The 24,965-nt window shown below is 40.8% G+C and overlaps 14 non-coding genes across 14 annotated transcripts; all 14 read left to right on the top strand.

Annotated features, from left to right (window-relative positions):
• The first annotated feature begins 1,141 nt into the window (after positions 1 to 1,141).
• Positions 1,142 to 1,224, top strand: trnal-cag. Its single transcript has one exon. It is a non-coding gene; the product is annotated as a tRNA-Leu (tRNA).
• Positions 1,225 to 2,966: 1,742 nt separating this feature from the next.
• On the top strand, positions 2,967 to 3,049 carry trnal-cag. Its single transcript has one exon. It is a non-coding gene; the product is annotated as a tRNA-Leu (tRNA).
• Positions 3,050 to 6,270: 3,221 nt separating this feature from the next.
• Positions 6,271 to 6,353, top strand: trnal-cag. The gene has a single exon. It is a non-coding gene; the product is annotated as a tRNA-Leu (tRNA).
• A 1,427-nt stretch (positions 6,354 to 7,780) lies between these two features.
• trnas-aga lies at positions 7,781 to 7,862 on the top strand. Its single transcript has one exon. It is a non-coding gene; the product is annotated as a tRNA-Ser (tRNA).
• Positions 7,863 to 9,216: 1,354 nt separating this feature from the next.
• trnal-cag lies at positions 9,217 to 9,299 on the top strand. The gene has a single exon. It is a non-coding gene; the product is annotated as a tRNA-Leu (tRNA).
• A 1,745-nt stretch (positions 9,300 to 11,044) lies between these two features.
• Positions 11,045 to 11,127, top strand: trnal-cag. Its single transcript has one exon. It is a non-coding gene; the product is annotated as a tRNA-Leu (tRNA).
• A 306-nt stretch (positions 11,128 to 11,433) lies between these two features.
• trnas-aga lies at positions 11,434 to 11,515 on the top strand. The gene has a single exon. It is a non-coding gene; the product is annotated as a tRNA-Ser (tRNA).
• A 1,744-nt stretch (positions 11,516 to 13,259) lies between these two features.
• On the top strand, positions 13,260 to 13,341 carry trnas-aga. The gene has a single exon. It is a non-coding gene; the product is annotated as a tRNA-Ser (tRNA).
• Positions 13,342 to 15,084: 1,743 nt separating this feature from the next.
• On the top strand, positions 15,085 to 15,166 carry trnas-aga. Its single transcript has one exon. It is a non-coding gene; the product is annotated as a tRNA-Ser (tRNA).
• Positions 15,167 to 16,523: 1,357 nt separating this feature from the next.
• Positions 16,524 to 16,606, top strand: trnal-cag. Its single transcript has one exon. It is a non-coding gene; the product is annotated as a tRNA-Leu (tRNA).
• Positions 16,607 to 18,366: 1,760 nt separating this feature from the next.
• trnal-cag lies at positions 18,367 to 18,449 on the top strand. Its single transcript has one exon. It is a non-coding gene; the product is annotated as a tRNA-Leu (tRNA).
• Positions 18,450 to 18,746: 297 nt separating this feature from the next.
• trnas-aga lies at positions 18,747 to 18,828 on the top strand. Its single transcript has one exon. It is a non-coding gene; the product is annotated as a tRNA-Ser (tRNA).
• A 1,355-nt stretch (positions 18,829 to 20,183) lies between these two features.
• Positions 20,184 to 20,266, top strand: trnal-cag. The gene has a single exon. It is a non-coding gene; the product is annotated as a tRNA-Leu (tRNA).
• A 3,569-nt stretch (positions 20,267 to 23,835) lies between these two features.
• Positions 23,836 to 23,918, top strand: trnal-cag. The gene has a single exon. It is a non-coding gene; the product is annotated as a tRNA-Leu (tRNA).
• The last annotated feature ends 1,047 nt before the right edge of the window (positions 23,919 to 24,965 follow it).

The raw sequence follows: 24,965 nt of genomic DNA, 5'->3' as shown, positions 1-24,965 counted from the left end.
AGCCACAGATTTCAGGAGAGATCCCATGATACACTCAACAATACAACAACACGATTCTCATGAATAACCATGAAGCCATTTGCTAAGATTTCCCCCATTTTGACATGTGGAAACCTGTTGTCACTCTTACCCTGACGGGAAGCTCCAGACACTTTTTTGGTCCTATCTGAGGCATTTTTAAATTCATGTCAAATTGGCCATATTCTGAAGACACTCTTATAGTCTGCAGGGTAATCGAACTGGCCACATCTAAAGTCAAGCCACAGGTAACAGGTGAGAAACCTTGTTAAACCCTAAAAGAAAAAGAAAAAACTTGATTGCATTGAAAATAACCATTAAGTCATTCAGGTCGCAGACCCTATAGGCATGGTTTGAAACCCCCTCCTGACAACTTTTTAGCGCCTGCATGTCATGCACCTTTGTAAAAATCCAGTTGAAAAATAAAAGACTTAAGGTAACGTAAATGACACCTAGTTAATATGAGTAGTGAATAACTATCGTATTTTTAATATTCTGCAAAAACAGCTAGTTGATGAGAGGCTGAAAGAGAATTGCAAGAATCGCGCAATTTCACAGGCGGGCCCCAAACAGGCAAATAACAAAAATAATCTCGGAACGCAGAACTCGTCGGTCGTTGTCAGTGGATTGTATTGGCGGGAAGAACAAAAATATCGTCTGCAGGGTAATCGAAGTCGCCGCATCTAATGTCAAGTCACAGGTGAGCTGCCTTGTTAAACCCTAAAAATAAATAATAACACGATTGCGTTGAAATGACCCATTAAGCCATTTGTAAGGATTTCCCCCATGTGGACCTGTTGTCACTCTTACCCTGATGGTTGCTGATATTTCCAGACACTTTTTCAGTCTTATCTGAGGAATTTTATCATTTCTATCAGAATGGCCATATTCTGATGCCAGTTTAGCGCTCATTCAATGACGATTTACTACTCTTTCCCATTGAAGGCCATATTGAGGTTAAATCAATGACTGGACTTTTTAATTTATAAAAACAAATGACTATTGAAAGTGCAAGTCAGTATCGTGCATAGTTGTTCTGGTCTCTGTGGTGATTTTAGAGCGTTGTTCATATTTCTACTTTTACCGCATACACTTTAACCCAATACCCAGTTACTGTGCTGTAGTCAGGATGGCCGAGCGGTCTAAGGCGCTGCGTTCAGGTCGCAGTCTCCCATGGAGGCGTGGGTTCAAATCCCACTTCTGACAGTTTTTTAGTGCCTCTCAGGAGTCATGCTGCTCAGCAGTAATAATAAGAATGATGAAATAACAACTTCACACAGTGAAATAACAATTCATAATAAACACTCTCAAATGCAGACCTTCTGGAGCTGAGCAAAGATCAAGGTTAAATAAGAAAACAGCTGGACTTAATAACAAATGAATGAGGGGAACATTTTGTGTTATTGCATTATAATGAGTTACTGCATTATCTTTCAGTTGTTAAATTTCACTTTCTGTAGGCTATGCCTGTTGGCCCATTCACTCCTAACAAGCCTGTTTTCTTCTGTCAACGGTGTCGTGGCCGAGTGGTTAAGGTGATGGACTAGAAATCCATTAGGATCTTCCTGCGCAGGTTCTAATCCTGCCGACAACGAAATTGCATTTTTTTGACCCCTCCGGAGGTTGAAGTTTAGTCGTGTTTCTTATACCAATCGCATCCTCTCAGATCTCCACAAGTACATAGGGATTAGTTGTCCATTTGGGATAGGACTGCAGGCCATCTATCCCACTTCACACCTTTACACACCTGGTTATCCAGCCTTCTAGCTCTATAGGCCACAGTAGCATAGGTTACAGGTTTGTAGTCAAGCCACAGATTTCAGGAGAGATCCCATGATACACTCAACAATACAACAACACGATTCTCATGAATAACCATGAAGCCATTTGCTAAGATTTCCCCCATTTTGACATGTGGAAACCTGTTGTCACTCTTACCCTGACGGGAAGCTCCAGACACTTTTTTGGTCCTATCTGAGGCATTTTTAAATTCATGTCAAATTGGCCATATTCTGAAGACACTCTTATAGTCTGCAGGGTAATCGAACTGGCCACATCTAAAGTCAAGCCACAGGTAACAGGTGAGAAACCTTGTTAAACCCTAAAAGAAAAAGAAAAACTTGATTGCATTGAAAATAACCATTAAGTCATTCAGGTCGCAGACCCTATAGGCATGGTTTGAAACCCCCTCCTGACAACTTTTTAGCGCCTGCATGTCATGCACCTTTGTAAAAATCCAGTTGAAAAATAAAAGACTTAAGGTAACGTAAATGACACCTAGTTAATATGAGTAGTGAATAACTATCGTATTTTTAATATTCTGCAAAAACAGCTAGTTGATGAGAGGCTGAAAGAGAATTGCAAGAATCGCGCAATTTCACAGGCGGGCCCCAAACAGGCAAATAACAAAAATAATCTCGGAACGCAGAACTCGTCGGTCGTTGTCAGTGGATTATATTGGCGGGAAGAACATAAATATCGTCTGCAGGGTAATCGAAGTCGCCGCATCTAATGTCAAGTCACAGGTGAGCTGCCTTGTTAAACCCTAAAAATAAATAATAACACGATTGCGTTGAAATGATCCATTAAGCCATTTGTAAGGATTTCCCCCATGTGGACCTGTTGTCACTCTTACCCTGATGGTTGCTGATATTTCCAGACACTTTTTCAGTCTTATCTGAGGAATTTTATCATTTATATCAGAATGGCCATATTCTGATGCCAGTTTAGCGCTCATTCAATGAGGATTTACTACTCTTTCCCATTGAAGGCCATATTGAGGTTAAATCAATGACTGGACTTTTTCATGTATAAAAACAAATGACTATTGAAAGTGCAAGTCAGTATCGTGCATAGTTGTTCTGGTCTCTGTGGTGATTTTAGAGCTTTGTTCATATTTCTACTTTTACCGCATACACTTTAACCCGATACCCAGTTACTGTGCTGTAGTCAGGATGGCCGAGCGGTCTAAGGCGCTGCGTTCAGGTCGCAGTCTCCCATGGAGGCGTGGGTTCAAATCCCACTTCTGACAGTTTTTTAGTGCCTCTCAGGAGTCATGCTGCTCAGCAGTAATAATAAGAATGATGAAATAACAACTTCACACAGTGAAATAGCAATTCATAATAAACACTCTCAAATGCAGACCTTCTGGAGCTGAGCAAAGATCAAGGTTAAATAAGAAAACAGCTGGACTTAATAACAAATGAATGAGGGGAACATTTTGTGTTATTGCATTATAATGAGTTACTGCATTATCTTTCAGTTGTTAAATTTCACTTTCTGTAGGCTATGCCTGTTGGCCCATTCACTCCTAACAAGCCTGTTTTCTTCTGTCACCGTTGTCGTGGCTGAGTGGTTAAGGCTATGGACTAGAAATCCATTAGGATCTTCCTGCGCAGGTTCAAATCCTGCTGACAGCGAAAATGCATTTTTTTGACCCCTCCGGAGGTTGAAGTTTAGTCGTGTTTCTTATACCAATCGCATCCTCTCAGATCTCCGCAAGTACATAGTGAGCAGTTGTCCATTTGGGATAGAACTGCAGGCCATCTATCCCACTTCACACCTTTACACACCTGGTTATCCAGCCTTCTAGCTCTATAGGCCACAGTAGCATAGGTTACAGGTTTGTAGTCAAGCCACAGATTTCAGGTGAGATCCCATGATACACTCAACAATACAACAACACGATTCTCATGAATAACCATTAAGCCATTTGCTAAGATTTCCCCCATTTTGACATGTGGAAACCTGTTGTCACTCTTACCCTGACGGGAAGCTCCAGACACTTTTTTGGTCCTATCTGAGGCATTTTTAAATTCATGTCAAATTGGCCATATTCTGAAGACACTCTTATAGTCTGCAGGGTAATCGAACTGGCCACATCTAAAGTCAAGCCACAGGTAACAGGTGAGAAACCTTGTTAAACCCTAAAAGAAAAAGAAAAAACTTGATTGCATTGGATATAACCATTAAGTCATTCAGGTCGCAGACTCCCCTATAGGCATGGTTTGAAACCCCCTCCTGACAACTTTTTAGCGCCTGCATGTCATGCACCTTTGTAAAATCCAGTTGAAAAATAAATGACTTAAGGTAAAGTAAATGACACCTAGTTAATATGAGTAGTGAATAACTAACGTATTTTTAATATTCTGCAAAAACAGCTAGTTGATGAGAGGCTGAAAGAGAATTGCAAGAATCGCGCAATTTCACAGGCGGGCCCCAAACAGGCAAATAACAAAAATAATCTCGGAATGCAGAACTCGTCGGTCGTTGTCAGTGGATTGTATTGGCGGGAAGAACAAAAATATCGTCTGCAGGGTAATCGAAGTCGCCGCATCTAATGTCAAGTCACAGGTGAGCTGCCTTGTTAAACCCTAAAAATAAATAATAACACGATTGCGTTGAAATGACCCATTAAGCCATTTGTAAGGATTTCCCCCATGTGGACCTGTTGTCACTCTTACCCTGATGGTTGCTGATATTTCCAGACACTTTTTCAGTCTTATCTGAGGAATTTTATCATTTATATCAGAATGGCCATATTCTGATGCCAGTTTAGCGCTCATTCAATGGCGATTTACTACTCTTTCCCATTGAAGGCCATATTGAGGTTAACCTGTCTACGATATTGGTTCCCAATTGGGAATCAACCCTCCCACGTTCAGCTGAAACGGTGGCGCATGGAACGCAAAAATATTCTTAAAAATAATTAACCTCCACACATTAACAAGTCCAAGTCCATAGCTCAAATGAAAGATAAACACCTTGTTCATCTAGCCAGCAAGTCAGATTTCTAAAATGTTTTACGGCGAAAACATAGCACATATATATGTAAAACCACCACCAGACACAGCTCATTTGAATAGCCAAAACATGCAATCAACAAACGCAGGATTAAAAAATAAATCGTTCACTAACCTTTTGAAAATCTTCATCAGATGACAGTAATATGACATGTTACACAGTACATTTTTTTTTTCAATAATATGCCATTTATATCCATAAATGTCCATTTACAGTGAGTTCACGTTCAGAAATTACTCAAAAATGCCCGCAGGAAATCTAGGTAGCGCGGCAAGGTAACGTAAATAGACATCATAAACTTTGACTAAATATACATGTTCTACATATAGTTAGAAAGATACACTGCTTCTTTATGCAACCGCTTTGTTAGATTTACTTTTAACGTTACAGAAATCGCACACTATTCAATATGCTGAGACGGCGCTCAGTTCCAAGCTACATTTCTACGTAATGTTGGAGTCAACAGAAACACAGATTTAAGCATAAATATTCCCTTACCTTCGATGGTCTTCGTTCAGAATGTTCTGGAAGGCTTCAGACTTACCCAATACATCGTTTGGTTTCAAGTCTTGCGTCTTTGTATTAGCGCTTAAAACGGGAACGTTTTTTATCCAAAAATGAAAAATGAAATAGCGCCCCTAGAGATCTAACAGGCTAATAACATCAGCTGAAATGCACCCAAAACGTCCTCTGGTCCGGAAAAGTTGCGCATCAAAACTTCAAAATTACATATTATATGTCGACTAAACAGGTCAAACTAAGTGCAGAAGCAAGCTTTATGATGTTTTAGACACACAAAACAAACTTCAATTCAATCGGCCATCGTCTGCCCCTCTCTTGAGTGCTGGAACAAAGGAATGGCTGGGACCAATTCGCGCCCCTACGCACAGCCTATTTTCTCGTGGCACGCACTAATTTCACTCCCATAGGGTCAATTCTCGCGGGATTTGAACGATTCAAAGCTCTACTGAAAGAGGACATCTAGCGGAAGAGATAGAACGTCTCCCCAGAATCATAACTGGTTGGGAAGGGTGGGGGCCATGACGTCAAAGTTGCTCCAACTTTCATGGCCACAAAAAATAGTTTGGAAGAATGCCTGCCCTGTGAGTTCTGCTATACTTACAGACATAATTCCAACGGTTTTAGAATCTTTAGAGTGTTTTCTATCCAATAATAATTTTTATTTGCAGATATTAGCAATTTTTGACAGATTTTTTTTCAGTTTACTAGGGGTACCCAATCTCTCCAAAGGGGGCATATGTCTGCCATATCCTTAACAGGTCTTAAATCAATGACTGGACTTTTTAATTTATAAAAACAAATGACTATTGAAAGTGCAAGTCAGTATCGTGCATAGTTGTTCTGGTCTCTGTGGTGATTTTAGAGCGTTGTTCATATTTCTACTTTTACCGCATACACTTTAACCCGATACCCAGTTACTGTGCTGTAGTCAGGATGGCCGAGCGGTCTAAGGCGCTGCGTTCAGGTCGCAGTCTCCCATGGAGGCGTGGGTTCAAATCCCACTTCTGACAGTTTTTTAGTTCACACAGTGGAATAACAATTCATAATAAACACTCTCAAATGCAGACCCTATCTGAGGCATTTTTAAATTCATGTCAAATTGGCCATATTCTGAGGACACTCTTATAGTCTGCAGGGTAATCGAACTGGCCACATCTAAAGTCAAGCCACAGGTAACAGGTGAGAAACCTTGTTAAACCCTAAAAGAAAAAGAAAAACTCGATTGCATTGAAAATAACCATTAAGTCATTCAGGTCGCAGACTCCCCTATAGGCATGGTTTGAAACCCCCTCCTGACAACTTTTTAGCGCCTGCATGTCATGCACCTTTGTAAAATCCAGTTGAAAAATAAATGACTTAAGGTAACGTAAATGACACCTAGTTAATATGAGTAGTGAATAACTATCGTATTTGTAATATTCTGCAAAAACAGCTAGTTGATGAGAGGCTGAAAGAGAATTGCAAGAATCGCGCAATTTCACAGGCGGGCCCCAAACAGGCAAATAACAAAAATAATCTAGGAACGCAGAACTCGTCGGTCGTTGTCAGTGGATTGTATTGGCGGGAAGAACAAAAATATCGTCTGCAGGGTAATCAAAGTCGCCGCATCTAATGTCAAATCACAGGTGAGCTGCCTTGTTAAACCCTGAAAATAAATAATAACACGATTGCGTTGAAATGACTCATTAAGCCATTTGTAAGGATTTCCCCCATGTGGACCTGTTGTCACTCTTACCCTGATGGTTGCTGATATTTCCAGACACTTTTTCAGTCTTATCTGAGGAATTTTATCATTTATATCAGAATGGCCATATTCTGATGCCAGTTTAGCGCTCATTCAATGACGATTTACTACTCTTTCCCATTGAAGGCCATATTGAGGTTAAATCAATGACTGGACTTTTTAATTTTTAAAAACAAATGACTATTGAAAGTGCAAGTCAGTATCGTGCATAGTTGTTCTGGTCTCTGTGGTGATTTTAGAGCGTTGTTCATATTTCTACTTTTACCGCATACACTTTAACCCGATACCCAGTTACTGTGCTGTAGTCAGGATGGCCGAGCGGTCTAAGGCGCTGCGTTCAGGTCGCAGTCTCCCATGGAGGCGTGAGTTCAAATCCCACTTCTGACAGTTTTTTAGTGCCTCTCAGGAGTCATGCTGCTCAGCAGTAATAATAAGAATGATGAAATAACAACTTCACACAGTGAAATAACAATTCATAATAAACACTCTCAAATGCAGACCTTCTGGAGCTGAGCAAAGATCAAGGTTAAATAAGAAAACAGCTGGACTTAATAACAAATGAATGAGGGGAACATTTTGTGTTATTGCATTATAATGAGTTACTGCATTATCTTTCAGTTGTTAAATTTCACTTTCTGTAGGCTATGCCTGTTGGCCCATTCACTCCTAACAAGCTTGTTTTCTTCTGTCAACGTTGTCGTGGCCGAGTGGTTAAGGCGATGGACTAGAAATCCATTAGGATCTTCCTGCGCAGGTTCAAATCCTGCCGACAACGAAAATGCATTTTTTTGACCCCTCCGGAGGTTGAAGTTTAGTCGTGTTTCTTATACCAATCGCATCCTCTCAGATCTCCGCAAGTACATAGGGATTAGTTGTCCATTTGGGATAGGACTGCAGGCCATCTGTCCCACTTCACACCTTTACACACCTGGTTATCCAGCCTTCTAGCTCTATAGGCCACAGTAGCATAGGTTACAGGTTTGTAGTCAAGCCACAGATTTCAGGTGAGATCCCATGATACACTCAACAATACAACAACACGATTCTCATGAAAACCATGAAGCCATTTGCTAAGATTTCCCCCATTTTGACATGTGGAAACCTGTTGTCACTCTTACCCTGACGGGAAGCTCCAGACACTTTTTTGGTCCTAACTGAGGCATTTTTAAATTCATGTCAAATTGGCCATATTCTGAAGACACTCTTAGGCTGCAGGGTAATCGAACTGGCCACATCTAAAGTCAAGCCACAGGTAACAGGTGAGAAACCTTGTTAAACCCTAAAAGAAAAAGAAAAAACTTGATTGCATTGAAAATAACCATTAAGTCATTCAGGTCGCAGACTCCCCTATAGGCATGGTTTGAAACCCCCTCTTGACAACTTTTTAGCGCCTGCATGTCATGCACCTTTGTAAAATCCAGTTGAAAAATAAATGACTTAAGGTAACGTAAATGACACCTAGTTAATATGAGTAGTGAATAACTATCGTATTTGTAATATTCTGCAAAAACAGCTAGTTGATGAGAGGCTGAAAGAGAATTGCAAGAATCGCGCAATTTCACAGGCGGGCCCCAAACAGGCAAATAACAAAAATAATCTCGGAACGCAGAACTCGTCGGTCGTTGTCAGTGGATTGTATTGGCGGGAAGAACAAAAATATCGTCTGCAGGGTAATCAAAGTCGCCGCATCTAATGTCAAATCACAGGTGAGCTGCCTTGTTAAACCCTGAAAATAAATAATAACACGATTGCGTTGAAATGACTCATTAAGCCATTTGTAAGGATTTCCCCCATGTGGACCTGTTGTCACTCTTACCCTGATGGTTGCTGATATTTCCAGACACTTTTTCAGTCTTATCTGAGGAATTTTATCATTTATATCAGAATGGCCATATTCTGATGCCAGTTTAGCGCTCATTCAATGACGATTTACTACTCTTTCCCATTGAAGGCCATATTGAGGTTAAATCAATGACTGGACTTTTTAATTTATAAAAACAAATGACTATTGAAAGTGCAAGTCAGTATCGTGCATAGTTGTTCTGGTCTCTGTGGTGATTTTAGAGCGTTGTTCATATTTCTACTTTTACCGCATACACTTTAACCCGATACCCAGTTACTGTGCTGTAGTCAGGATGGCCGAGCGGTCTAAGGCGCTGCGTTCAGGTCGCAGTCTCCCATGGAGGCGTGGGTTCAAATCCCACTTCTGACAGTTTTTCAGTGCCTCTCAGGAGTCATGCTGCTCAGCAGTAATAATAAGAATGATGAAATAACAACTTCACACAGTGAAATAACAATTCATAATAAACACTCTCAAATGCAGACCTTCTGGAGCTGAGCAAAGATCAAGGTTAAATAAGAAAACAGCTGGACTTAATAACAAATGAATGAGGGGAACATTTTGTGTTATTGCATTATAATGAGTTACTGCATTATCTTTCAGTTGTTAAATTTCACTTTCTGTAGGCTATGCCTGTTGGCCCATTCACTCCTAACAAGCCTGTTTTCTTTTGTCAATGTTGTCGTGGCCGAGTGGTTAAGGTGATGGACTAGAAATCCATTAGGATCTTCCTGCGTAGGTTCAAATCCTGCCGACAATGAAAATGCATTTTTTTGACCCCTCCGGAGGTTGAAGTTTAGTCGTGTTTCTTATACCAATCGCATCCTCTCAGATCTCCGCAAGTACATAGGGATTAGTTGTCCATTTGGGATAGGACCGCAGGCCATCTATCCCACTTCACACCTTTACACACCTGGTTATCCAGCCTTCTAGCTCTATAGGCCACAGTAGCATAGGTTACAGGTTTGTAGTCAAGCCACAGATTTCAGGTGAGATCCCATGATACACTCAACAATACAACAACACGATTCTCATGAATAACCATTAAGCCATTTGCTAAGATTTCCCCCATTTTGACATGTGGAAACCTGTTGTCACTCTTACCCTGACGGGAAGCTCCAGACACTTTTTTGGTCCTATCTGAGGCATTTTTAAATTCATGTCAAATTGGCCATATTCTGAAGACACTCTTATAGTCTGCAGGGTAATCGAACTGGCCACATCTAAAGTCAAGCCACAGGTAACAGGTGAGAAACCTTGTTAAACCCTAAAAGAAAAAGAAAAAACTCAATTGCATTGAAAATAACCATTAAGTCATTCAGGTCGCAGACTCCCCTATAGGCATGGTTTGAAACCCCCTCCTGACAACTTTTTAGCGCCTGCATGTCATGCACCTTTGTAAAATCCAGTTGAAAAATAAATGACTTAAGGTAACGTAAATGACACCTAGTTAATATGAGTAGTGAATAACTATCGTATTTGTAATATTCTGCAAAAACAGCTAGTTGATGAGAGGCTGAAAGAGAATTGCAAGAATCGCGCAATTTCACAGGCGGGCCCCAAACAGGCAAATAACAAAAATAATCTCGGAACGCAGAACTCGTCGGTCGTTGTCAGTGGATTTTATTGGCGGGAAGAACAAAAATATCGTCTGCAGGGTAATCAAAGTCGCCGCATCTAATGTCAAATCACAGGTGAGCTGCCTTGTTAAACCCTGAAAATAAATAATAACACGATTGCGTTGAAATGACTCATTAAGCCATTTGTAAGGATTTCCCCCATGTGGACCTGTTGTCACTCTTACCCTGATGGTTGCTGATATTTCCAGACACTTTTTCAGTCTTATCTGAGGAATTTTATCATTTATATCAGAATGGCCATATTCTGATGCCAGTTTAGCGCTCATTCAATGACGATTTACTACTCTTTCCCATTGAAGGCCATATTGAGGTTAAATCAATGACTGGACTTTTTAATTTATAAAAACAAATGACTATTGAAAGTGCAAGTCAGTATCGTGCATAGTTGTTCTGGTCTCTGTGGTGATTTTAGAGCGTTGTTCATATTTCTACTTTTACCGCATACACTTTAACCCGATACCCAGTTACTGTGCTGTAGTCAGGATGGCCGAGCGGTCTAAGGCGCTGCGTTCAGGTCGCAGTCTCCCATGGAGGCGTGGGTTCAAATCCCACTTCTGACAGTTTTTTAGTGCCTCTCAGGAGTCATGCTGCTCAGCAGTAATAATAAGAATGATGAAATAACAACTTCACACAGTGAAATAACAATTCATAATAAACACTCTCAAATGCAGTCCTTCTGGAGCTGAGCAAAGATCAAGGTTAAATAAGAAAACAGCTGGACTTAATAACAAATGAATGAGGGGAACATTTTGTGTTATTGCATTATAATGAGTTACTGCATTATCTTTCAGTTGTTAAATTTCACTTTCTGTAGGCTATGCCTGTTGGCCCATTCACTCCTAACAAGCTTGTTTTCTTCTGTCAACGTTGTCGTGGCCGAGTGGTTAAGGCGATGGACTAGAAATCCATTAGGATCTTCCTGCGCAGGTTCAAATCCTGCCGACAACGAAAATGCATTTTTTTGACCCCTCCGGAGGTTGAAGTTTAGTCGTGTTTCTTATACCAATCGCATCCTCTCAGATCTCCGCAAGTACATAGGGATTAGTTGTCCATTTGGGATAGGACTGCAGGCCATCTGTCCCACTTCACACCTTTACACACCTGGTTATCCAGCCTTCTAGCTCTATAGGCCACAGTAGCATAGGTTACACGTTTGTAGTCAAGCCACAGATTTCAGGTGAGATCCCATGATACACTCAACAATACAACAACACGATTCTCATGAATAACCATTAAGCCATTTGCTAAGATTTCCCCCATTTTGACATGTGGAAACCTGTTGTCACTCTTACCCTGACGGGAAGCTCCAGACACTTTTTTGGTCCTAACTGAGGCATTTTTAAATTCATGTCAAATTGGCCATATTCTGAAGACACTCTTAGGCTGCAGGGTAATCGAACTGGCCACATCTAAAGTCAAGCCACAGGTAACAGGTGAGAAACCTTGTTAAACCCTAAAAGAAAAAGAAAAAACTTGATTGCATTGAAAATAACCATTAAGTCATTCAGGTCGCAGACTCCCCTATAGGCATGGTTTGAAACCCCCTCTTGACAACTTTTTAGCGCCTGCATGTCATGCACCTTTGTAAAATCCAGTTGAAAAATAAATGACTTAAGGTAACGTAAATGACACCTAGTTAATATGAGTAGTGAATAACTATCGTATTTGTAATATTCTGCAAAAACAGCTAGTTGATGAGAGGCTGAAAGAGAATTGCAAGAATCGCGCAATTTCACAGGCGGGCCCCAAACAGGCAAATAACAAAAATAATCTCGGAACGCAGAACTCGTCGGTCGTTGTCAGTGGATTGTATTGGCGGGAAGAACAAAAATATCGTCTGCAGGGTAATCAAAGTCGCCGCATCTAATGTCAAATCACAGGTGAGCTGCCTTGTTAAACCCTGAAAATAAATAATAACACGATTGCGTTGAAATGACTCATTAAGCCATTTGTAAGGATTTCCCCCATGTGGACCTGTTGTCACTCTTACCCTGATGGTTGCTGATATTTCCAGACACTTTTTCAGTCTTATCTGAGGAATTTTATCATTTATATCAGAATGGCCATATTCTGATGCCAGTTTAGCGCTCATTCAATGACGATTTACTACTCTTTCCCATTGAAGGCCATATTGAGGTTAAATCAATGACTGGACTTTTTAATTTATAAAAACAAATGACTATTGAAAGTGCAAGTCAGCATCGTGCATAGTTGTTCTGGTCTCTGTGGTGATTTTAGAGTGTTGTTCATATTTCTACTTTTACCGCATACACTTTAACCCGATACCCAGTTACTGTGCTGTAGTCAGGATGGCCGAGCGGTCTAAGGCGCTGCGTTCAGGTTGCAGTCTCCCATGGAGGCGTGGGTTCAAATCCCACTTCTGAAAGTTTTTTAGTGCCTCTCAGGAGTCATGCTGCTCATCAGTAATAATAAGAATGATGAAATAACAACTTCACACAGTGAAATAACAATTCATAATAAACACTCTCAAATGCAGACCTTCTGGAGCTGAGCAAAGATCAAGGTTAAATAAGAAAACAGCTGGACTTAATAACAAATGAATGAGGGGAACATTTTGTGTTATTGCATTATAATGAGTTACTGCATTATCTTTCAGTTGTTAAATTTCACTTTCTGTAGGCTATGCCTGTTGGCCCATTCACTCCTAACAAGCTTGTTTTCTTCTGTCAACGTTGTCGTGGCCGAGTGGTTAAGGCGATGGACTAGAAATCCATTAGGATCTTCCTGCGCAGGTTCAAATCCTGCCGACAACGAAAATGCATTTTTTTGACCCCTCCGGAGGTTGAAGTTTAGTCGTGTTTCTTATACCAATCGCATCCTCTCAGATCTCTGCAAGTACATAGGGATTAGTTGTCCATTTGGGATAGGACTGCAGGCCATCTGTCCCACTTCACACCTTTACACACCTGGTTATCCAGCCTTCTAGCTCTATAGGCCACAGTAGCATAGGTTACAGGTTTGTAGTCAAGCCACAGATTTCAGGTGAGATCCCATGATACACTCAACAATACAACAACACGATTCTCATGAATAACCATTAAGCCATTTGCTAAGATTTCCCCCATTTTGACATGTGGAAACCTGTTGTCACTCTTACCCTGACGGGAAGCTCCAGACACTTTTTTGGTCCTAACTGAGGCATTTTTAAATTCATGTCAAATTGGCCATATTCTGAAGACACTCTTAGGCTGCAGGGTAATCGAACTGGCCACATCTAAAGTCAAGCCACAGGTAACAGGTGAGAAACCTTGTTAAACCCTAAAAGAAAAAGAAAAAACTTGATTGCATTGAAAATAACCATTAAGTCATTCAGGTCGCAGACTCCCCTATAGGCATGGTTTGAAACCCCCTCCTGACAACTTTTTAGCGCCTGCATGTCATGCACCTTTGTAAAATCCAGTTGAAAAATAAATGACTTAAGGTAACGTAAATGACACCTAGTTAATATGAGTAGTGAATAACTATCGTATTTGTAATATTCTGCAAAAACAGCTAGTTGATGAGAGGCTGAAAGAGAATTGCAAGAATCGCGCAATTTCACAGGCGGGCCCCAAACAGGCAAATAACAAAAATAATCTAGGAACGCAGAACTTGTCGGTCGTTGTCAGTGGATTGTATTGGCGGGAAGAACAAAAATATCGTCTGCAGGGTAATCAAAGTCGCCGCATCTAATGTCAAATCACAGGTGAGCTGCCTTGTTAAACCCTGAAAATAAATAATAACACGATTGCGTTGAAATGACTCATTAAGCCATTTGTAAGGATTTCCCCCATGTGGACCTGTTGTCACTCTTACCCTGATGGTTGCTGATATTTCCAGACACTTTTTCAGTCTTATCTGAGGAATTTTATCATTTATATCAGAATGGCCATATTCTGATGCCAGTTTAGCGCTCATTCAATGACGATTTACTACTCTTTCCCATTGAAGGCCATATTGAGGTTAAATCAATGACTGGACTTTTTAATTTATAAAAACAAATGACTATTGAAAGTGCAAGTCAGTATCGTGCATAGTTGTTCTGGTCTCTGTGGTGATTTTAGAGCGTTGTTCATATTTCTACTTTTACCGCATACACTTTAACCCGATACCCAGTTACTGTGCTGTAGTCAGGATGGCCGAGCGGTCTAAGGCGCTGCGTTCAGCTCGCAGTCTCCCATGGAGGCGTGGGTTCAATCCCTCTTCTGACAGTTTTTTAGTGCCTCTCAGGAGTCATGCTGCTCAGCAGTAATAATAAGAATGATGAAATAACAACTTCACACAGTGAAATAACAATTCATAATAAACACTCTCAAATGCAGACCTTCTGGAGATGAGCAAAGATCAAGGTTAAATAAGAAAACAGCTGGACTTAATAACAAATGAATGAGGGGAACATTTTGTGTTATTGCATTATAATGAGTTACTGCATTATCTTTCAGTTGTTAAATTTCACTTTCTGTAGGCTATGCCTGTTGGCCCATTCACTCCTAACAAGCCTGTTTTCTTCTGTCAACGTTGTCGTGGCCGAGTGGTTAAGGCGATGGACTAGAAATCCATTAGGATCTTCCTGCGTAGGTTCAAATCCTGCCGACAACGAAAATGCATTTTTTTGACCCCTCCGGAGGTTGAAGTTTAGTCGTGTTTCTTATACCAATCGCATCCTCTCAGATCTCCGCAAGTACATAGGGATTAGTTGTCCATTTGGGATAGGACTGCAGGCCATCTATCCCACTTCACACCTTTACACACCTGGTTATCCAGCCTTCTAGCTCTATAGGCCACAGTAGCATAGGTTACAGGTTTGTAGTCAAGCCACAGATTTCAGGTGAGATCCCATGATACACTCAACAATACAACAACACGATTCTCATGAATAACCATTAAGCCATTTGCTAAGATTTCCCCCATTTTGACAGGTGGAAACCTGTTGTCACTCTTACCCTGACGGGAAGCTCCAGACACTTTTTTGGTCCTATCTGAGGCATTTTTAAATTCATGTCAAATTGGCCATATTCTGAAGACACTCTTATAGTCTGCAGGGTAATCGAACTGGCCACATCTAAAGTCAAGCCACAGGTAACAGGTGAGAAACCTTGTTAAACCCTAAAAGAAAAAGAAAAAACTCAATTGCATTGAAAATAACCATTAAGTCATTCAGGTCGCAGACTCCCCTATAGGCATGGTTTGAAACCCCCTCCTGACAACTTTTTAGCGCCTGCATGTCATGCACCTTTGTAAAATCCAGTTGAAAAATAAATGACTTAAGGTAACGTAAATGACACCTAGTTAATATGAGTAGTGAATAACTATCGTATTTGTAATATTCTGCAAAAACAGCTAGTTGATGAGAGGCTGAAAGAGAATTGCAAGAATCGCGCAATTTCACAGGCGGGCCCCAAACAGGCAAATAACAAAAATAATCTAGGAACGCAGAACTCGTCGGTCGTTGTCAGTGGATTGTATTTTCGGGAAGAACAAAAATATTGTCTGCAGGGTAATCAAAGTCGCCGCATCTAATGTCAAATCACAGGTGAGCTGCCTTGTTAAACCCTGAAAATAAATAATAACACGATTGCGTTGAAATGACTCATTAAGCCATTTGTAAGGATTTCCCCCATGTGGACCTGTTGTCACTCTTACCCTGATGGTTGCTGATATTTCCAGACACTTTTTCAGTCTTATCTGAGGAATTTTATCATTTATATCAGAATGGCCATATTCTGATGCCAGTTTAGCGCTCATTCAATGACGATTTACTACTCTTTCCCATTGAAGGCCATATTGAGGTTAAATCAATGACTGGACTTTTTAATTTATAAAAACAAATGACTATTGAAAGTGCAAGTCAGTATCGTGCATAGTTGTTCTGGTCTCTGTGGTGATTTTAGAGCGTTGTTCATATTTCTACTTTTACCGCATACACTTTAACCCGATACCCAGTTACTGTGCTGTAGTCAGGATGGCCGAGCGGTCTAAGGCGCTGCGTTCAGGTCGCAGTCTCCCATGGAGGCGTGGGTTCAAATCCCACTTCTGACAGTTTTTTAGTGCCTCTCAGGAGTCATGCTGCTCAGCAGTAATAATAAGAATGATGAAATAACAACTTCACACAGTGAAATAACAATTCATAATAAACACTCTCAAATGCAGACCTTCTGGAGCTGAGCAAAGATCAAGGTTAAATAAGAAAACAGCTGGACTTAATAACAAATGAATGAGGGGAACATTTTGTGTTATTGCATTATAATGAGTTATTGCATTATAATGAGTTACTGCATTATCTTTCAGTTGTTAAATTTCACTTTCTGTAGGCTATGCCTGTTGGCCCATTCACTCCTAACAAGCTTGTTTTCTTCTGTCAATGTTGTCGTGGCCGAGTGGTTAAGGCGATGGACTAGAAATCCATTAGGATCTTCCTGCGCAGGTTCAAATCCTGCCGACAATGAAAATGCATTTTTTTGACCCCTCCGGAGGTTGAAGTTTAGTCGTGTTTCTTATACCAATCGCATCCTCTCAGATCTCCGCAAGTACATAGGGATTAGTTGTCCATTTGGGATAGGACTGCAGGCCATCTGTCCCACTTCACACCTTTACACACCTGGTTATCCAGCCTTCTAGCTCTATAGGCCACAGTAGCATAGGTTACAGGTTTGTAGTCAAGCCACAGATTTCAGGTGAGATCCCATGATACACTCAACAATACAACAACACGATTCTCATGAAAACCATGAAGCCATTTGCTAAGATTTCCCCCATTTTGACATGTGGAAACCTGTTGTCACTCTTACCCTGACGGGAAGCTCCAGACACTTTTTTGGTCCTAACTGAGGCATTTTTAAATTCATGTCAAATTGGCCATATTCTGAAGACACTCTTAGGCTGCAGGGTAATCGAACTGGCCACATCTAAAGTCAAGCCACAGGTAACAGGTGAGAAACCTTGTTAAACCCTAAAAGAAAAAGAAAAAACTTGATTGCATTGAAAATAACCATTAAGTCATTCAGGTCGCAGACTCCCCTATAGGCATGGTTTGAAACCCCCTCCTGACAACTTTTTAGCGCCTGCATGTCATGCACCTTTGTAAAATCCAGTTGAAAAATAAATGACTTAAGGTAACGTAAATGACACCTAGTTAATATGAGTAGTGAATAACTATCGTATTTGTAATATTCTGCAAAAACAGCTAGTTGATGAGAGGCTGAAAGAGAATTGCAAGAATCGCGCAATTTCACAGGCGGGCCCCAAACAGGCAAATAACAAAAATAATCTCGGAACGCAGAACTCGTCGGTCGTTGTCAGTGGATTGTATTGGCAGGAAGAACAAAAATATCGTCTGCAGGGTAATCAAAGTCGCCGCATCTAATGTCAAATCACAGGTGAGCTGCCTTGTTAAACCCTGAAAATAAATAATAACACGATTGCGTTGAAATGACTCATTAAGCCATTTGTAAGGATTTCCCCCATGTGGACCTGTTGTCACTCTTACCCTGATGGTTGCTGATATTTCCAGACACTTTTTCAGTCTTATCTGAGGAATTTTATCATTTATATCAGAATGGCCATATTCTGATGCCAGTTTAGCGCTCATTCAATGACGATTTACTACTCTTTCCCATTGAAGGCCATATTGAGGTTAAATCAATGACTGGACTTTTTAATTTATAAAAACAAATGACTATTGAAAGTGCAAGTCAGTATCGTGCATAGTTGTTCTGGTCTCTGTGGGGATTTTAGAGCGTTGTTCATATTTCTACTTTTACCGCATACACTTTAACCCGATACCCAGTTACTGTGCTGTAGTCAGGATGGCCGAGCGGTCTAAGGCGCTGCGTTCAGGTCGCAGTCTCCCATGGAGGCGTGGGTTCAAATCCCACTTCTGACAGTTTTTTAGTGCCGCATGCTGCTCAGCAGTAATAATAAGAATGATGAAATAACAACTTCACACAGTGAAATAACAATTCATAATAAACACTCTCAAATGCAGACCTTCTGGAGCTGAGCAAAGATCAAGGTTAAATAAGAAAACAGCTGGACTTAATAACAAATGAATGAGGGGAACATTTTGTGTTATTGCATTATAATGAGTTACTGCATTATCTTTCAGTTGTTAAATTTCACTTTCTGTAGGCTATGCCTGTTGGCCCATTCACTCCTAACAAGCTTGTTTTCTTCTGTCAATGTTGTCGTGGCCGAGTGGTTAAGGCGATGGACTAGAAATCCATTAGGATCTTCCTGCGCAGGTTCAAATCCTGCCGACAACGAAAATGCGTTTTTTTTGACCCCTCCGGAGGTTGAAGTTTAGTCGTGTTTCTTATACCAATCGCATCCTCTCAGATCTCCGCAAGTACATAGGGATTAGTTGTCCATTTGGGATAGGACTGCAGGCCATCTGTCCCACTTCACACCTTTACACACCTGGTTATCCAGCCTTCTAGCTCTATAGGCCACAGTAGCATAGGTTACAGGTTTGTAGTCAAGCCACAGATTTCAGGTGAGATCCCATGATACACTCAACAATACAACAACACGATTCTCATGAAAACCATTAAGCCATTTGCTAAGATTTCCCCCATTTTGACATGTGGAAACCTGTTGTCACTCTTACCCTGACGGGAAGCTCCAGACACTTTTTTGGTCCTAACTGAGGCATTTTTAAATTCATGTCAAATTGGCCATATTCTGAAGACACTCTTAGGCTGCAGGGTAATCGAACTGGCCACATCTAAAGTCAAGCCACAGGTAACAGGTGAGAAACCTTGTTAAACCCTAAAAGAAAAAGAAAAAACTTGATTGCATTGAAAATAACCATTAAGTCATTCAGGTCGCAGACTCCCCTATAGGCATGGTTTGAAACCCCCTCCTGACAACTTTTTAGCGCCTGCATGTCATGCACCTTTGTAAAATCCAGTTGAAAAATAAATGACTTAAGGTAACGTAAATGACACCTAGTTAATATGAGTAGTGAATAACTATCGTATTTGTAATATTCTGCAAAAACAGCTAGTTGATGAGAGGCTGAAAGAGAATTGCAAGAATCGCGCAATTTCACAGGCGGGCCCCAAACAGGCAAATAACAAAAATAATCTCGGAACGCAGAACTCGTCGGTCGTTGTCAGTGGATTGTATTGGCGGGAAGAACAAAAATATCGTCTGCAGGGTAATCGAAGTCGCCGCATCTAATGTCAAGTCACAGGTGAGCTGCCTTGTTAAACCCTAAAAATAAATAATAACACGATTGCGTTGAAATGACCCATTAAGCCATTTGTAAGGATTTCCCCCATGTGGACCTGTTGTCACTCTTACCCTGATGGTTGCTGATATTTCCAGACACTTTTTCAGTCTTATCTGAGGAATTTTATCATTTATATCAGAATGGCCATATTCTGATGCCAGTTTAGCGCTCATTCAATGGCGATTTACTACTCTTTCCCATTGAAGGCCATATTGAGGTTAAATCAATGACTGGACTTTTTAATTTATAAAAACAAATGACTATTGAAAGTGCAAGTCAGTATCGTGCATAGTTGTTCTGGTCTCTGTGGTGATTTTAGAGCGTTGTTCATATTTCTACTTTTACCGCATACACTTTAACCCGATACCCAGTTACTGTGCTGTAGTCAGGATGGCCGAGCGGTCTAAGGCGCTGCGTTCAGGTCGCAGTCTCCCATGGAGGCGTGGGTTCAAATCCCACTTCTGACAGTTTTTTAGTGCCTCTCAGGAGTCATGCTGCTCAGCAGTAATAATAAGAATGATGAAATAACAACTTCACACAGTGAAATAACAATTCATAATAAACACTCTCAAATGCAGACCTTCTGGAGCTGAGCAAAGATCAAGGTTAAATAAGAAAACAGCTGGACTTAATAACAAATGAATGAGGGGAACATTTTGTGTTATTGCATTATAATGAGTTGCTGCATTATCTTTCAGTTGTTAAATTTCACTTTCTGTAGGCTATGCCTGTTGGCCCATTCACTCCTAACAAGCCTGTTTGGTTCTGTCAACGTTGTCGTGGCCGAGTGGTTAAGGCGATGGACTAGAAACCCACTAGGATCTTCCTGCGCAGGTTCAAATCCTGACGACAACGAAAATGCATTTTTTTGACCCCTCCGGAGGTTGAAGTTTAGTCGTGTTTCTTATACCAATCGCATCCTCTCAGATCTCCGCAAGTACATAGGGATTAGTTGTCCATTTTGGATAGGACTGCAGGCCATCTATCCCACTTCACACCTTTACACACCTGGTTATCCAGCCTTCTAGCTCTATAGGCCACAGTAGCATAGGTGACAGGTTTGTAGTCAAGCCACAGATTTCTGGTGAGATCCCATGATACACTCAACAATACAACAACACGATTCTCATGAATAACCATTAAGCCATTTGCTAAGATTTCCCCCATTTTGACATGTGGAAACCTGTTGTCACTCTTACCCTGACGGGAAGCTCCAGACACTTTTTTGGTCCTATCTGAGGCATTTTTAAATTCATGTCAAATTGGCCATATTCTGAAGACACTCTTATAGTCTGCAGGGTAATCGAACTGGCCACATCTAAAGTCAAGCCACAGGTAACAGGTGAGAAACCTTGTTAAACCCTAAAAGAAAAAGAAAAAACTCGATTGCATTGAAAATAACCATTAAGTCATTCAGGTCGCAGACTCCCCTATAGGCATGGTTTGAAACCCCCTCCTGACAACTTTTTAGCGCCTGCATGTCATGCACCTTTGTAAAATCCAGTTGAAAAATAAATGACTTAAGGTAACGTAAATGACACCTAGTTAATATGAGTAGTGAATAACTATCGTATTTGTAATATTCTGCAAAAACAGCTAGTTGATGAGAGGCTGAAAGAGAATTGCAAGAATCGCGCAATTTCACAGGCGGGCCCCAAACAGGCAAATAACAAAAATAATCTCGGAACGCAGAACTCGTCGGTCGTTGTCAGTGGATTGTATTGGCGGGAAGAACAAAAATATCGTCTGCAGGGTAATCGAAGTCGCCGCATCTAATGTCAAGTCACAGGTGAGCTGCCTTGTTAAACCCTAAAAATAAATAATAACACGATTGCGTTGAAATGACCCATTAAGCCATTTGTAAGGATTTCCCCCATGTGGACCTGTTGTCACTCTTACCCTGATGGTTGCTGATATTTCCAGACACTTTTTCAGTCTTATCTGAGGAATTTTATCATTTATATCAGAATGGCCATATTCTGATGCCAGTTTAGCGCTCATTCAATGGCGATTTACTACTCTTTCCCATTGAAGGCCATATTGAGGTTAAATCAATGACTGGACTTTTTAATTTATAAAAACAAATGACTATTGAAAGTGCAAGTCAGTATCGTGCATAGTTGTTCTGGTCTCTGTGGTGATTTTAGAGCGTTGTTCATATTTCTACTTTTACCGCATACACTTTAACCCGATACCCAGTTACTGTGCTGTAGTCAGGATGGCCGAGCGGTCTAAGGCGCTGCGTTCATGTCGCAGTCTTCCATGGAGGCGTGGGTTCAAATCCCACTTCTGACAGTTTTTTAGTGCCTCTCAGGAGTCATGCTGCTCAGCAGTAATAATAAGAATGATGAAATAACAACTTCACACAGTGAAATAACAATTCATAATAAACACTCTCAAATGCAGACCTTCTGGAGCTGAGCAAAGATCAAGGTTAAATAAGAAAACAGCTGGACTTAATAACAAATGAATGAGGGGAACATTTTGTGTTATTGCATTATAATGAGTTACTGCATTATCTTTCAGTTGTTAAATTTCACTTTCTGTAGGCTATGCCTGTTGGCCCATTCACTCCTAACAAGCTTGTTTTCTTCTGTCAATGTTGTCGAGGCCGAGTGGTTAAGGCGATGGTCTAGAAATCCATTAGGATCTTCCTGTGCAGGTTCAAATCCTGCCGACAACGAAAATGCATTTTTTTGACCCCTCCGGAGGTTGAAGTTTAGTCGTGTTTCTTATACCAATCGCATCCTCTCAGATCTCCGCAAGTACATAGGGATTAGTTGTCCATTTGGGATAGGACTGCAGGCCATCTGTCCCACTTCACACCTTTACACACCTGGTTATCCAGCCTTCTAGCTCTATAGGCCACAGTAGCATAGGTTACAGGTTTGTAGTCAAGCCACAGATTTCAGGTGAGATCCCATGATACACTCAACAATACAACAACACGATTCTCATGAATAACCATGAAGCCATTTGCTAAGATTTCCCCCATTTTGACATGTGGAAACCTGTTGTCACTCTTACCCTGACGGGAAGCTCCGGACACTTTTTTCGTCCTATCTGAGGCATTTTTAAATTCATGTCAAATTGGCCATATTCTGAAGACACTCTTAGGCTGCAGGGTAATCGAACTGGCCACATCTAAAGTCAAGCCACAGGTAACAGGTGAAAAACCTTGTTAAACCCTAAAAGAAAAGAAAAACTCGATTGCATTGAAAATAACCATTAAGTCATTCAGGTCGCAGACTCCCCTATAGGCATGGTTTGAAACCCCCTCCTGACAATTTTTTAGCGCCTGCATGTCATGCACCTTTGTAAAATCCAGTTGAAAAATAAATGACTTAAGGTAACGTAAATGACACCTAGTTAATATGAGTAGTGAATAACTATCATATTTTTAATATTCTGCAAAAACAGCTAGTTGATGAGAGGCTGAAAGAGAATTGCAAGAATCGCGCAATTTCACAGGCGGGCCCCAAACAGGCAAATAACAAAAATAATCTCGGAACGCAGAACTCGTCGGTCGTTGTCAGTGGATTGTATTGGCGGGAAGAACAAAAATATCGTCTGCAGGGTAATCAAAGTCGCCGCATCTAATGTCAAGTCACAGGTGAGCTGCCTTGTTAAACCCTAAAAATAAATAATAACACGATTGCGTTGAAATGACTCATTAAGCCATTTGTAAGGATTTCCCCCATGTGGACCCGTTGTCACTCTTACCCCGATGGTTGCTGATATTTCCAGACACTTTTTCAGTCTTATCTGAGGAATTTTATCATTTATATCAGAATGGCCATATTCTGATGCCAGTTTAGCGCTCATTCAATGACGATTTACTACTCTTTCCCATTGAAGGCCATATTGAGGTTAAATCAATGACTGGACTTTTTAATTTATAAAAACAAATGACTATTGAAAGTGCAAGTCAGTATCGTGCATAGTTGTTCTGGTCTCTGTGGTGATTTTAGAGCGTTGTTCATATTTCTACTTTTACCGCATACACTTTAACCCGATACCCAGTTACTGTGCTGTAGTCAGGATGGCCGAGCGGTCTAAGGCGCTGCGTTCAGGTCGCAGTCTCCCATGGAGGCGTGGGTTCAAATCCCACTTCTGACAGTTTTTTAGTGCCTCTCAGGAGTCATGCTGCTCAGCAGTAATAATAAGAATTATGAAATAACAACTTCACACAGTGAAATAACAATTCATAATAAACACTCTCAAATGCAGACCTTCTGGAGCTGAGCAAAGATCAAGGTTAAATAAGAAAACAGCTGGACTTAATAACAAATGAATGAGGGGAACATTTTGTGTTATTGCATTATAATGAGTTACTGCATTATCTTTCAGTTGTTAAATTTCACTTTCAGTAGGCTATGCCTGTTGGCCCATTCACTCCTAACAAGCCTGTTTTCTTCTGTCAACGTTGTCGTGGCCGAGTGGTTAAGGTGATGGACTAGAAATCCATTAGGATCTTCCTGCGCAGGTTCAAATCCTGCCGACAATGAAAATGCATTTTTTTGACCCCTCCGGAGGTTGAAGTTTAGTCGTGTTTCTTATACCAATCGCATCCTCTCAGATCTCCGCAAGTACATAGGGATTAGTTGTCCATTTGGGATAGGACTGCAGGCCATCTATCCCACTTCACACCTTTACACACCTGGTTATCCAGCCTTCTAGCTCTATAGGCCACAGTAGCATAGGTTACAGGTTTGTAGTCAAGCCACAGATTTCAGGTGAGATCCCATGATACACTCAACAATACAACAACACGATTCTCATGAATAACCATTAAGCCATTTGCTAAGATTTCCCCCATTTTGACATGTGGAAACCTGTTGTCACTCTTACCCTGACGGGAAGCTCCAGACACTTTTTTGGTCCTATCTGAGGCATTTTTAAATTCATGTCAAATTGGCCATATTCTGAAGACACTCTTATAGTCTGCAGGGTAATCGAACTGGCCACATCTAAAGTCAAGCCACAGGTAACAGGTGAGAAACCTTGTTAAACCCTAAAAGAAAAAGAAAAAACTCGATTGCATTGAAAATAACCATTAAGTCATTCAGGTCGCAGACTCCCCTATAGGCATGGTTTGAAACCCCCTCCTGACAACTTTTTAGCGCCTGCATGTCATGCACCTTTGTAAAATCCAGTTGAAAAAAT

Source organism: Oncorhynchus mykiss, unplaced genomic scaffold (assembly GCF_013265735.2).
Source record: "Oncorhynchus mykiss isolate Arlee unplaced genomic scaffold, USDA_OmykA_1.1 un_scaffold_426, whole genome shotgun sequence".
Lineage (NCBI taxonomy): Eukaryota > Metazoa > Chordata > Actinopteri > Salmoniformes > Salmonidae > Oncorhynchus > Oncorhynchus mykiss.
Note: the sequence above shows the minus strand (reverse complement) of the source record. Positions and strands in the feature narration are given on the sequence as shown.